A 10,666-nucleotide genomic window follows, 5' to 3' on the forward strand; every position below is an offset into this window, starting at 1 on the left:
GGAGGTACAGGTTGGCCATGGTCCTCCACAGGGACAGAGGCTCTGGGTGCAGCTGACTTGGGTACGGCATAAGCCCTCTTGGAGGAGGTCACCATTAACCCCACCATAGAGCTGCCAGAACTTACGCAGTACTGGGAAAGAGACTCTTGGAGGCCACAAACAGAACCTTGTGCACCAGGACCCAGGAGAGAGGAACAGTGACTCCACAGGAGACTCCCCAGACTTGCCTGTGGCTGTCCAGGAGTCTCTGGTGGAGGCATGGGTCGACAATGGCCTGTTGCAGGGCTGGGGGCACTGAGTGTAGCAGTGTATGCATGGGATCGTTTGAGGGAGGTCACCATTATCTTCATTTATGTACACCATAACCACTCCAGTATTCTTGCCTGGAGAATCCCATGGATGGAGGAGCCTAGTAGGCTACAATCCATGGGGTCGCAAAGAGTCGGACACAACTGAGCTACTTCACTTCACTTCACTTCTTCACTTCCAATAGTAGGGAGGGAACACAGCTCCACCCATCAACAGAAAATTGGATTAACGATTTACTGAGCAGGCCCAATCAGAACAAGACTGTTTCCCCCTCAGTCAGTCTCTCCCACCAGGAAGCTTCCATAAGCCTCTTATCCTTCTCCATCAGAGGGCAGAGAGACTGAAAACCACAATCACAGAAAACTAACCAATCTAATCACATGGACCACAGCCTTGTCTAACTCAATGACTATGAGCCATGCTGTGTAGGGCCACCCAAGACGGACGGGTCATGGTGGAGAGTTCTGACAAAATGTGGTCCACTGGAGAAGGGAATGGCAAACCACTTCAATATTCTTGCCTTGAGAACCCCATGAACAGTATGAACCGTATGAAAAGGTCTCTCACATATCACTGGTTAATATGATTTAGACTGACTATAAATTAAAGCAGTACAAAATGACAAGCTTTGCCCTTAGTGTTTCTCAAGAGCCAAGTTTATCTCCAGCTCCACCTTCAGTTTAACAACTTAAACCCCTAAATACAAAACCTTTCCTATGGTAAGGTAAAGGGGAACAAGACACACTCTACCCAGAGTCCCTGGAATAGAAAGAGCTCTAGGACCCAGTTGACATGAGCATATTCTAGTATGAGATTATTGGTCTGAAGCAACTGTTCCTTCTATCACTGGGTTGTCCATCTTGGGTGGCTTGAATGTTGCTGGATCCTCAGCCACTCAGGTGGCCTAGATCTGGAGCAACTCCATTGGAGAGGGCTTCTTTGTAGGCCTGGAGTATTCTTGCTCAAAGAAGCTCCATGTATCTGAGTTTCTGTCCTTATGCCTGCTTGCACCATCCATGACACTGGGATTGGGCCGAGGAAGTCTGTGGAAGAACAGAAATATAACAAGCCTCTGGGTTTCTGCTTAGAGAATGGGTGAGGGGTGCTGCTAGGGGTGATCTCACATGCAGACTGCCTCTATTTTGTTTTTCCTCCACTGTGTAACTTTAGTTTGTGGCATGATTTTGCCACTTGGGCTTCCCTGGTGGCTCAGATGGTAAAGAATCTGCTGGCAATGTGGGAGACCCAGGTTCGATCCCTGGGTTGGGAAGATCCCCTGGAGGAGGGCATGGCAACCCACTCTAGGATTCTTGCCTGGAGAGCTCCATAAACAGAGGAGACTATTGGGCTACAGTCCACGGGGTCGCAAAGTGTTGGACATGACTGAGTGACTCACACTAACACTTTTGCCACTTGAAGGTACTTATCACCCTCTGAGAGAAGATCCTTTTGGAGTGTACAGCCAGCACCTCTCAGCCCTGCCTGTTGCTCAAAATGCTGAGTGCTTTCCCCGATCTGCTTTATGATCAGAGAACTCATGATAACATGGGTAGCTCTAGCCTTTACCACCTATCCACATTATCAATGCTATAGGGTCCTGGCAGGAGAGGGCATACTGGTGTCTCCCCAGTCTACCTTGGCAAGGTTCTGATACTTGCACCCTGGAAACACTGGCTTCTGGGGAGTACTGCCCATAACTGAAGGAAGAGGGGGCATGGTATAGTGCTCCTGAGGGCATTGTTGTGACTGAATGCCTGATAGTAAGTACAACCTGGTGGGGAGGGACATCTTTCCTGGAAGCCCACTAGGCTCAAGGGCAGATCCTTGGGGTTCTCTCCAAGCCATTAGAAGACCAGGATCCAGGTGCTTTAACTGTATAGAATTCCAGAGCTGAGTCCCTTCAACCCCAGTGAAATGTGATGATCCTGCTGACAAACACTCACAAGGGACATTGTCCAATTATCCACATTAGCAAAGCTCTTTTGGAAGAGTCTATCCAGAGGTTCCATTTCTCTGCCACAGTGGGGTTCCTTTGGGCTGAGCTCCAGAGCTAGAAGGCTTCAAAGACCAGGAAAATGATGTCCAACAGACGTGGTGCCGCTGGAACCAAGCCATGGTGTACTAGTCATCAGATGTGTTTGGGCCTCAGGCACTGATCGACATGCGGTGGCTAAAATGAGACTCAGACTCCAGCGTTAACTTTGTTCTTGAAGAGCTAAGTGACATTGGGGTAAAACATAGTATCTCTGAGACTCATTTTCCTTATCTTAGAAAATGAAGATAAAATTCTATTTTGCAGAGTTCTTATAACTTCACACAATTCTTGTTCTCATTGGTTTTATGAAGCAGTGGAAGCATAAGTGTGTGAAATAAAAGAAAATGTGTGCAAAAATACTTTGAAGTTTTAAGGGGCACACAAATGTAAAAACAACTGCTTTTGACTCAAATAGTAAATCCAGGCTAAAGTGTCGTCATTTTTATGTTCAATTAAAGTCAACCAACATTTTTGAGGCCCTGCTTTTGTACTTGACCCTTTGGGAAGGAATGTTAAGTCATACACACACACCTTAGGTATGGAAAGGCAATTTTCCTCTGGCAAACTCCCTGCCTTTCAAAGCAAAGATGTGTGGCAAAGAATTAGAAATCAGTTTCCTGGGATAGGGTGGCTTTCCCCCACTAAGAACCACAATTTTATTTCTTGCTAATCCACCTCTCATTAGAAATGTGTATAGGAGAGAAGAGCTGGGTCCCTTAGCTTAGGGCTAGAGATAGCAGACAGAACATAGGAAGAGAATCAATGATGGACAGCAGGGGTAGAAAAGAAAAATAGAGAGCTGGGAATTGGAAAGAAGAAAAGAGAGTGTACAAAGAAAATCAATCCTCCCAACTGTGACATGTGGAGAGAAAGAACCAAGCTGTAAAAATGGAAAGTGAGGACCTCAGATTCAATCAATCGAATGCCAGGTGGATAAGGCTTTAAAAAAATGAGGCTATTATCGCTGAAGTTCATTTGACAGAGCTTATGTGTAAGAGTTAAGTGATGATCACTCTTGTCTAAAATCATAAAATGAGGTGTCAGTGTGATTTATCACTCTGCTTTTCTAATAAACCCCAACTTTAGGAAGCATCTATAAATTTGGATCTGACCCTAAAAACTCTTGGTATGTCATTGCTGATTAGCCCATCTTTGCATAGTAGACATTCTATAGGTGTTGGATAAATAAATTGGACCATTGCAGACCTACTTAATTTATCTTTTCATGAGGTTGGAGGATTCAAAGCTAGGAAAAAGTACATTTCCCTCCTTACCCAATTTTATTTCCTTGAAAGTGAGACTCTCAATTAAGACCCCTCCAGTCTATGTATAGGTCTTTCTCTAGTTGCGATGGGATTATGTCCCAAGAAATTCACTGTGTAAATTGAAAATGTCACTAAATATCTCCAAATTCACTTAGTACACTTAACCTACTGAATATCAGAGCTTAGCCTAGCCTTAAACCTGCTTAACACACTTACCTTAGCCTACAGTTGGGCAACATCATCTCTCACAAAGCCTATTTCATAATAAAGTGTTGAATATCTCATGTAATTTCTTGGATACTGTGCTGAAACTGAAAAACAGAATGGTTGTGTTTGTGTCATTCATCCTTGTGATGGCGTGGCTGGTTGGGAGCTGTGGTTCAGCTGCTGCCAAGCACAAGAGTATCGCACGCAGTCTGGGGAAAAATCAAACTTGGAAGTTCAAAATATGGTTTCTACCATCGTAAGTTGTTAGCAACTGTCTGTAGATAACTTAATAATTGCTAGTACTTATTTAATGGTTGTTTTGGGCACATGTGTGTTGAGACGTCCACATGATCTCAGTCAATCCTTGCAACATAAATGAGCACATAATTATGGTACTTAAAAGATGGAGAAAGTAAAATTCAGGGAGGCTGCCTTTATTTTTTTTTTCATATTTTCATTTTTTATTATTTCTTCAAAAGAAACCATAGTCTTTTTAAAAAAGAGATGTAATCACTTTTGTGATGCAATATTTGTTTTTGAGAAACAATTTTAAAAGTAATAGCTTTCTTTATAACCCTAATTGTTCCAATTCAATTTCACACAGTCAAATCTGAGAATGCACATGATCAAAAAACATGACCATGTCCCATTACATGGAAGAGCAACTCTGTATATGCTTTCTGTGCATTCACTGTGTTTCTAAGTAAACTATATTCAAGCAATGTGAAGGCTCAGATGCCATCCAAAGTCTCCCTAACTATTGTTTTCTATCTGAAATGTCTATATTTTATACTATAATTCCTGGAGACAAAGTTGTAAAGACCCAATTTAACTTTTCTCTGGAATTATTAAAAAATATTTGATTTCCACTGAATATCATTCTTATCAATATTCTGATAAATACTGTTTCTATCCCCCAATAAGCATGAATCCTGAAATGCTTCAAAGCTACAAGAATTATTCATAAGCAATAGTTTTTAACAAATGAGATAGCAAAACAATTGATAAGTACAACCATTTACCACCTAGGCAGGAAAAAGAAGTGAGTACAAGTAATAAACTTATAAGAATTAACAAGTGAAAATAGATAATATTATAGTTAAATAGGCTAAAAGTAAGTTTATTTCTATTCGTAATAACCACTCGTAACAATAACCACTTCGTAATAACCAGGCATACTCCCTGGAATGAAAAGGACAGTGTTGTGTGCTTAATCCACATAACTGGGGTTCCATTTTCATGCAGATTCTCAATCCATGTCTTCACTCCTTTGGACTCCAGTTCTGAATTTAGCCAACTGTTCTGGGGGCATTGGCCAATTTCTAGCCCTCAGCTACACACACAGTGCAGAGAAGTTGATGACCCCTTGGAATCTACAGGACGTTCTAAGCTTATAAGACTGGCATGCAGGACACTCTAGAGACCCTTGAATAATTTTCCAGCTTCAGTTCATTTGCTACCACCCTTTCTCCCAAAAATATGTGCTGCAGCAGGTCCCAGTGTGTTCATATCTGCAGCTACCCAATGTGGGTCTACCTTTGACACCTCTCTGCATGCCATGAGCTTGCATAACTACACTAGATCCAGTTGTTTAATTTCATGACCCTCAATGCCCACTCTGATAAGAAATAGGGTGGAGGACAGCAGAGGTGATTTCTAATTTCTTGCTTTTTCCAATAAGTTATGCATTCTAATATTAGAGCATCCTTGGAGGCTCAGACAGTAAAGAACGTGCTTGCAGTGCAGAAGACCTGGGGTCCATCTCTGGACCGGGAAGATCCTCTGGAGAAGGGAATGGTCACCCACTCTAGTATTCTTGCCTGGAGAATTCCACAGACAGAGGAGCATGGTGGGCTACAGTTCATGGGGTCACAAAGAGTCAGACACAACTGAGCAACTAGCACTTCTACTTTTCTAATACTAGAACATATTTATATCTTTGCCAGAACAAAGTCAGAAAGGGAGCCTTAGATCATGTTCCTAGTTAATTCATTTAATTCACACATGCATATGTATTATGCCTAGCCATTAGCAGAGTTCAAAGATAAGCACTTTTGTTTTTACTTCTTTGCTGTTCAGTCCCTCAGCTGTGCCTGACTGTGATCCCGTGGACTGCAGCATACCAGACTGCCCTGTCCTTCACCATCTTCCAGAGCTTGCTCCAACTCATGTCCATTGAGTCAGTGATGCCATCCAACCATCTCGTCCTCTGCCTCGCCCTTCTCCTCCTGCTTCCAAACTTTCCCAGCATCAGGGTCTTTTCTAATGAGTCAGCTCTTCTCATCAGGTGGCCAAAGTATTTGAGATTCAGCTTCAGTATTGGTCCTTCAATTATAAATAAATAATCTTTCCCTCACTAATTTTGCATCATAATCATTTCATCAAGTCATAAACACTCCTTTCTTTAATGAAGACTCTTGCTTATCAGTTCAGTTCAGTTCAGTCGCTCAGTTGTGTCCAACTTTTTGTGACCCCATAGACTGCAGCACACCAGGCCTCCCTGTCCATCACCAACTCCTGGAGCCTACTCAAACTCATGTCCATTGAGTCAGTGATGCCATCCGACAATCTCATCCTCTGTCGTTCCCTTCTCCTCCTGCCCTCAATCTTTCCCAGCATCAGGATCTTTTCAAATGAGTCAGCTCTTCACATGAGGTGGCCAAAGTACTGGAGTTTCAGCTTCAACATCAGTCCTTTCAATGAATACCCAGGACTGATCTCCTTTAGGATGGACTGGTTGGATCTCCTTGCAGTCCAAGGGACTCTCAAGAGTCTTCTCCAACACCACAGTTCAAAAGCATCAATTCTTCTGTGCTCAGCTTTCTTTATAGTCCAACTCTCACATCCATACATGACTACTGGAAAATGCCAAGGAGTAAGTGTCTTTTAATTTCATGGCTGTAGTCACCATCTGCAGTGATTTTGGAGCCCAAAAAAAATAAAGTCTCTCATCATTTCCATTGTTTCCCCATCTATTTGCCATGAAGTGATGGGACTGGATGCCATGATCTTAGTTTTCAAAAGCATCAGTTCTTCGGCGCTCAGCCTTCTTTTACTTCTTTCGGCTCCTTTTAACAAATTAATCTAGACCATCTCTTCGATTAAGACTTGCAAAGCCAGGGCCATGGCTACTAGACAGCTCTGAGGAACTGGTGAAGGAAGCCCGGGGCAAGAAGGATGCCAAAGGAGCATCACAGTTATAAGTATTTCCTGCTGCTAATGTACCCCAGTGCTGGGCAGACAAAAGAAAGAGCATCCTGAGAAAGGTTCCCGCCACTGGGTCCATGCTCGAAGTCGCTGGGGCTCCCCCACCCCAAAAACCCAGGGTGTCCAGGCAGGTGCTCTGAGCTGGGGTCTGCCTGCTCCCTCCCTCTCGGGGTCGCCAGCACCTCCTCCTCAGCTCACTGCGACCCCGGAGGCTGCCTTTAGACAGGGTTAGTAACTTGGCAAAAGTCACACATAGCTAGTCAGTTGCATATGGTTTTCTTTAATTATTTAGTAGAAAGGACACTAGGAAGTTGATCTTTATGACCACCCTTGTCTGAGTGGTTTAAGGTCAGAAGAAAGTGTGTATGGTGTAGGTAAGCTATCATTAAAGCCTGAACACTGTTGGCAGTGACCTTAAGAGCAGATGGAGTGGCTCAGGCAGAGGCTTTCAAATGCTTTTCATGGCAACGAGAGTAAGAAATGCATTTTACCTTTTAATATATACACACATGTACACATGCACACATGCATGATCACACATCATGCTGATACATATAATTGAAATAAAACTTTCACTAAACAGTGCCTCACCATCACTATGTGTGATGCGTACAGATATTTCTGTTCAGTTATCTTCTCTTCTGTTATATTCTGTTCTACTCCAATGTTTAAAGGGCTGGCTAGGACACAATTACTTGACCTCACTATATACTAATAGGTTATGATATGCAGCTTGGAAACCCTTGAGCTAGAAAGCAATAAACATAGTAGAAGGAACATGGACCTTTGATTCAGATAGTTGTGGGGCTTGAATCCTAGGCTGCTCTTCTTAACTATGTGGGCTAAAGCAAGCCATGACTTCTGTGAACTTTTGTTTCTTGTCCATAAAAGGGGGATAATACTTACTTCAAAGGGTTATAGAGAAGAATGAACAATGAATATAGGCACCGACTCTAGCACCTAGCATGTCCCCCAGAAGGATGATGACAGTTGTGAAATGATGCATTTAAGAATGTAGAGTGCTGGTCCTAGCACCAGCTATAAGTGTGAGTTTACATAAGTAATTTCTGTGTCTCTCTAACTCATGCAATTCCTGTAAGCTTCATTATATCCATCTTTAAAAAAAAATGGGAGAAATAGTAGTACCTACCCCACAGGGTTGTTTCAGAATTAAATGTGATAACATATGGAAAGCCCTTAGCACAGTGCCTAGTGCTTAGTACATGTTCAATAAGCTATTATTGGCTATAGCAGCTGCTGAACAAATATATCTATTATTACTGTCCAACCATGTAAAGCTAGTCTAAACTCCCCAGACTAGGTTACAATATCTGTTTTGATGATACAAACTCAGGATTGTGTGCATACATATGCATATGTGTGTGTGTGAAATCAAAACTGCTGTTTACTTTTTTTTTTTTTTAAACAGCATTTTCTAGAGGCCAAAATAAAGCTGACTGCAACAGAGGAAATAATTTTAGTAAAGAAAGGTTAGCTCCAAATTGGGTTCCCTCTCCTGTTCTTCTTCTAAAGTGTTTCCACAAAATCCAATTTTTGACTTGACATTAAAAGCTTATTTTCAGTGAGTAGACTTCACACACACACACACACACACACACACACACACACACACAAAGAATAAAAAAGAAAAGAAAGAACATGACTCTAGACACTTACATGGTGGGAAGTGAATTGAATTCTGAGGTCAGCTAAAGAACTCTGTGTCAAGGCCCCCTGCCCAAAGCCTTACTCCCTCCCACCTGTGAGGTGGCTTCATGGGATTCATGCTCTGTGGAATCCCCTCCTCCTATCGGGTGACTCACTTCTAACTAAGACGACAAGGTGAAAAACACAGTATATGACTCAGAGGGCAGGTCAGAAGAGCAATGTGGTATTGCCCCTCTCTTCAGAACCCCTTGCTCTGGGAGAAGCCAGCTGCCATGTTATGCCCAATAGAAAGTTCCATGTGACAGATGACTGAAGGCAGGAGGAGAAGGGGACAACAGAGGATGAGATGGTTGGATGGCTTCACCAACTCAATGGACACGAGTTTGAGCAAGTTCCAGGAGATGGTGAAGGACAGGGAAGCCTGGTGTGCTGCAGTCTGTGGGGTTGCAAAGAGTCGGACGAGACTGAGAGACTGAACAACAACTCACGTTTGTGAGATTGGAGGCTGATCCTGCAGCCTGTTCAAAGGCTACAGTCCCAACCCATAGTTTGACTGTGACTTCGCCAGATACCCTGAGCCAGGATGACCCACGAAGCTGCTCCCAGATTCAGGACCTTCAGAACCTGAGAACTAATAACTTTTTCAAGGTGCTAAGCTTTGGAGATGATTTGTTGTATAGTTAGTGAACCACACTACCCTTGAATCTTGCTTCCCATTGCTTCTCTTTGTTACATCAGTCAGTTCATTATTCATTCAACAATTCCCTCATTCATTCCATGAACCTTCATGAACCATTCATCATGTGTTAGGCAGTGTAATGACCTTCAGATCCTAACTTGAAGGAGCTTGCCATCCTTACAGTGGTGGGAATACAATGAGCAGACTAAAAATTAAAAGGCAAGTGGCATGCTAAATGCTACCATGTGGTTTTGTTTAGAAGGCTTTGGGAACTCAAAGAGGGGAATGAAGACTTCCAGCCTGACCAGATGAGAACAGAATGAAACAGGGAGGGGAAGGCACTTTGGCCTTCATACCAAGGTGTGATAGCTTTTCAATGGGTCACTGTGGCCAGGCTGACTATACCCCCCAGAATTCCCTTTCTGCATGTTTATTTAGAATGGGCCATGAAGGAGATTCTTGCTGCAGGCAGAAGGGAAGCAGCAGCCAGTCTGTGGTGCATACATGTTGATGCTGATCAACTAACTCACCTTGTTGGTGGGAAGCAGCAGCTGGGCCTGCAGCATCTCTACCTTCCCCTTTGTACTCCTTTAGCTTATTCTGACTTCTGTCATTGGTGTGTATGTCTAGCTCTGTGATAAAAGGCTTTGACTTTGGAAGGATACTCTCATCACCAAAGCGAAAGGCAACAGCATACAGGGTTTCAGCCCTTCTCTGTTTTGGGGTGCCAGCCTTCTTGCCTGCTTGAAGCTCCAGTCTTGGCTGTGAAGACAGCAGCCTAATAGACACAGTTCTACCACCACACAAATTGTATAATCCAGTTCCCTGTGACAGACATGAGGGAAAATGTGAACAGGTGAAATGAGAAAAAGCATTCAAGGCAGAGGGAATAGCATGAACAACATGGAAGTGAAAGGTAGGAGTAATAACCACTGGCACACTATTGGTACTGACCAATCAGAAGGTAGGAGTAATAACCACTGGCACACTATTGGTACTGACCAATCAGAAGGTAGGAGTAATAACCACTGGCACACTATTGGTACTGACCAATCAGAATAAATGCTGGCCCAAGCGCTGACCAATCAGAATGAAGCAGGGTCCTCAAGGGGCCTGATTGTGTCTCCTTCAGTTACTAGATTATGGAGACTATTTGAGAAGTCTGGGTGGCTCTTGTTGTCAAGGCATTTGAAGGGTCTATCAGAGATGCAATCTTACCAACTAGAATACAAATGTTTTACTGTTCTAACAACTGGTACTATCATACTGGTGCATTCTAGCTATATGGCCACTATG

The 10,666-nt window shown here is 43.1% G+C and overlaps 1 pseudogene; it reads right to left on the minus strand.

Moving 5' to 3' along the window:
* Positions 1-1,123: 1,123 nt before the first annotated feature.
* LOC139039450 (putative monooxygenase p33MONOX pseudogene) lies at positions 1,124-9,936 on the minus strand (annotated as a pseudogene).
* Positions 9,937-10,666: the final 730 nt, after the last annotated feature.

This window comes from Odocoileus virginianus, chromosome 18 (genome assembly GCF_023699985.2).
Source record: "Odocoileus virginianus isolate 20LAN1187 ecotype Illinois chromosome 18, Ovbor_1.2, whole genome shotgun sequence".
Lineage (NCBI taxonomy): Eukaryota > Metazoa > Chordata > Mammalia > Artiodactyla > Cervidae > Odocoileus > Odocoileus virginianus.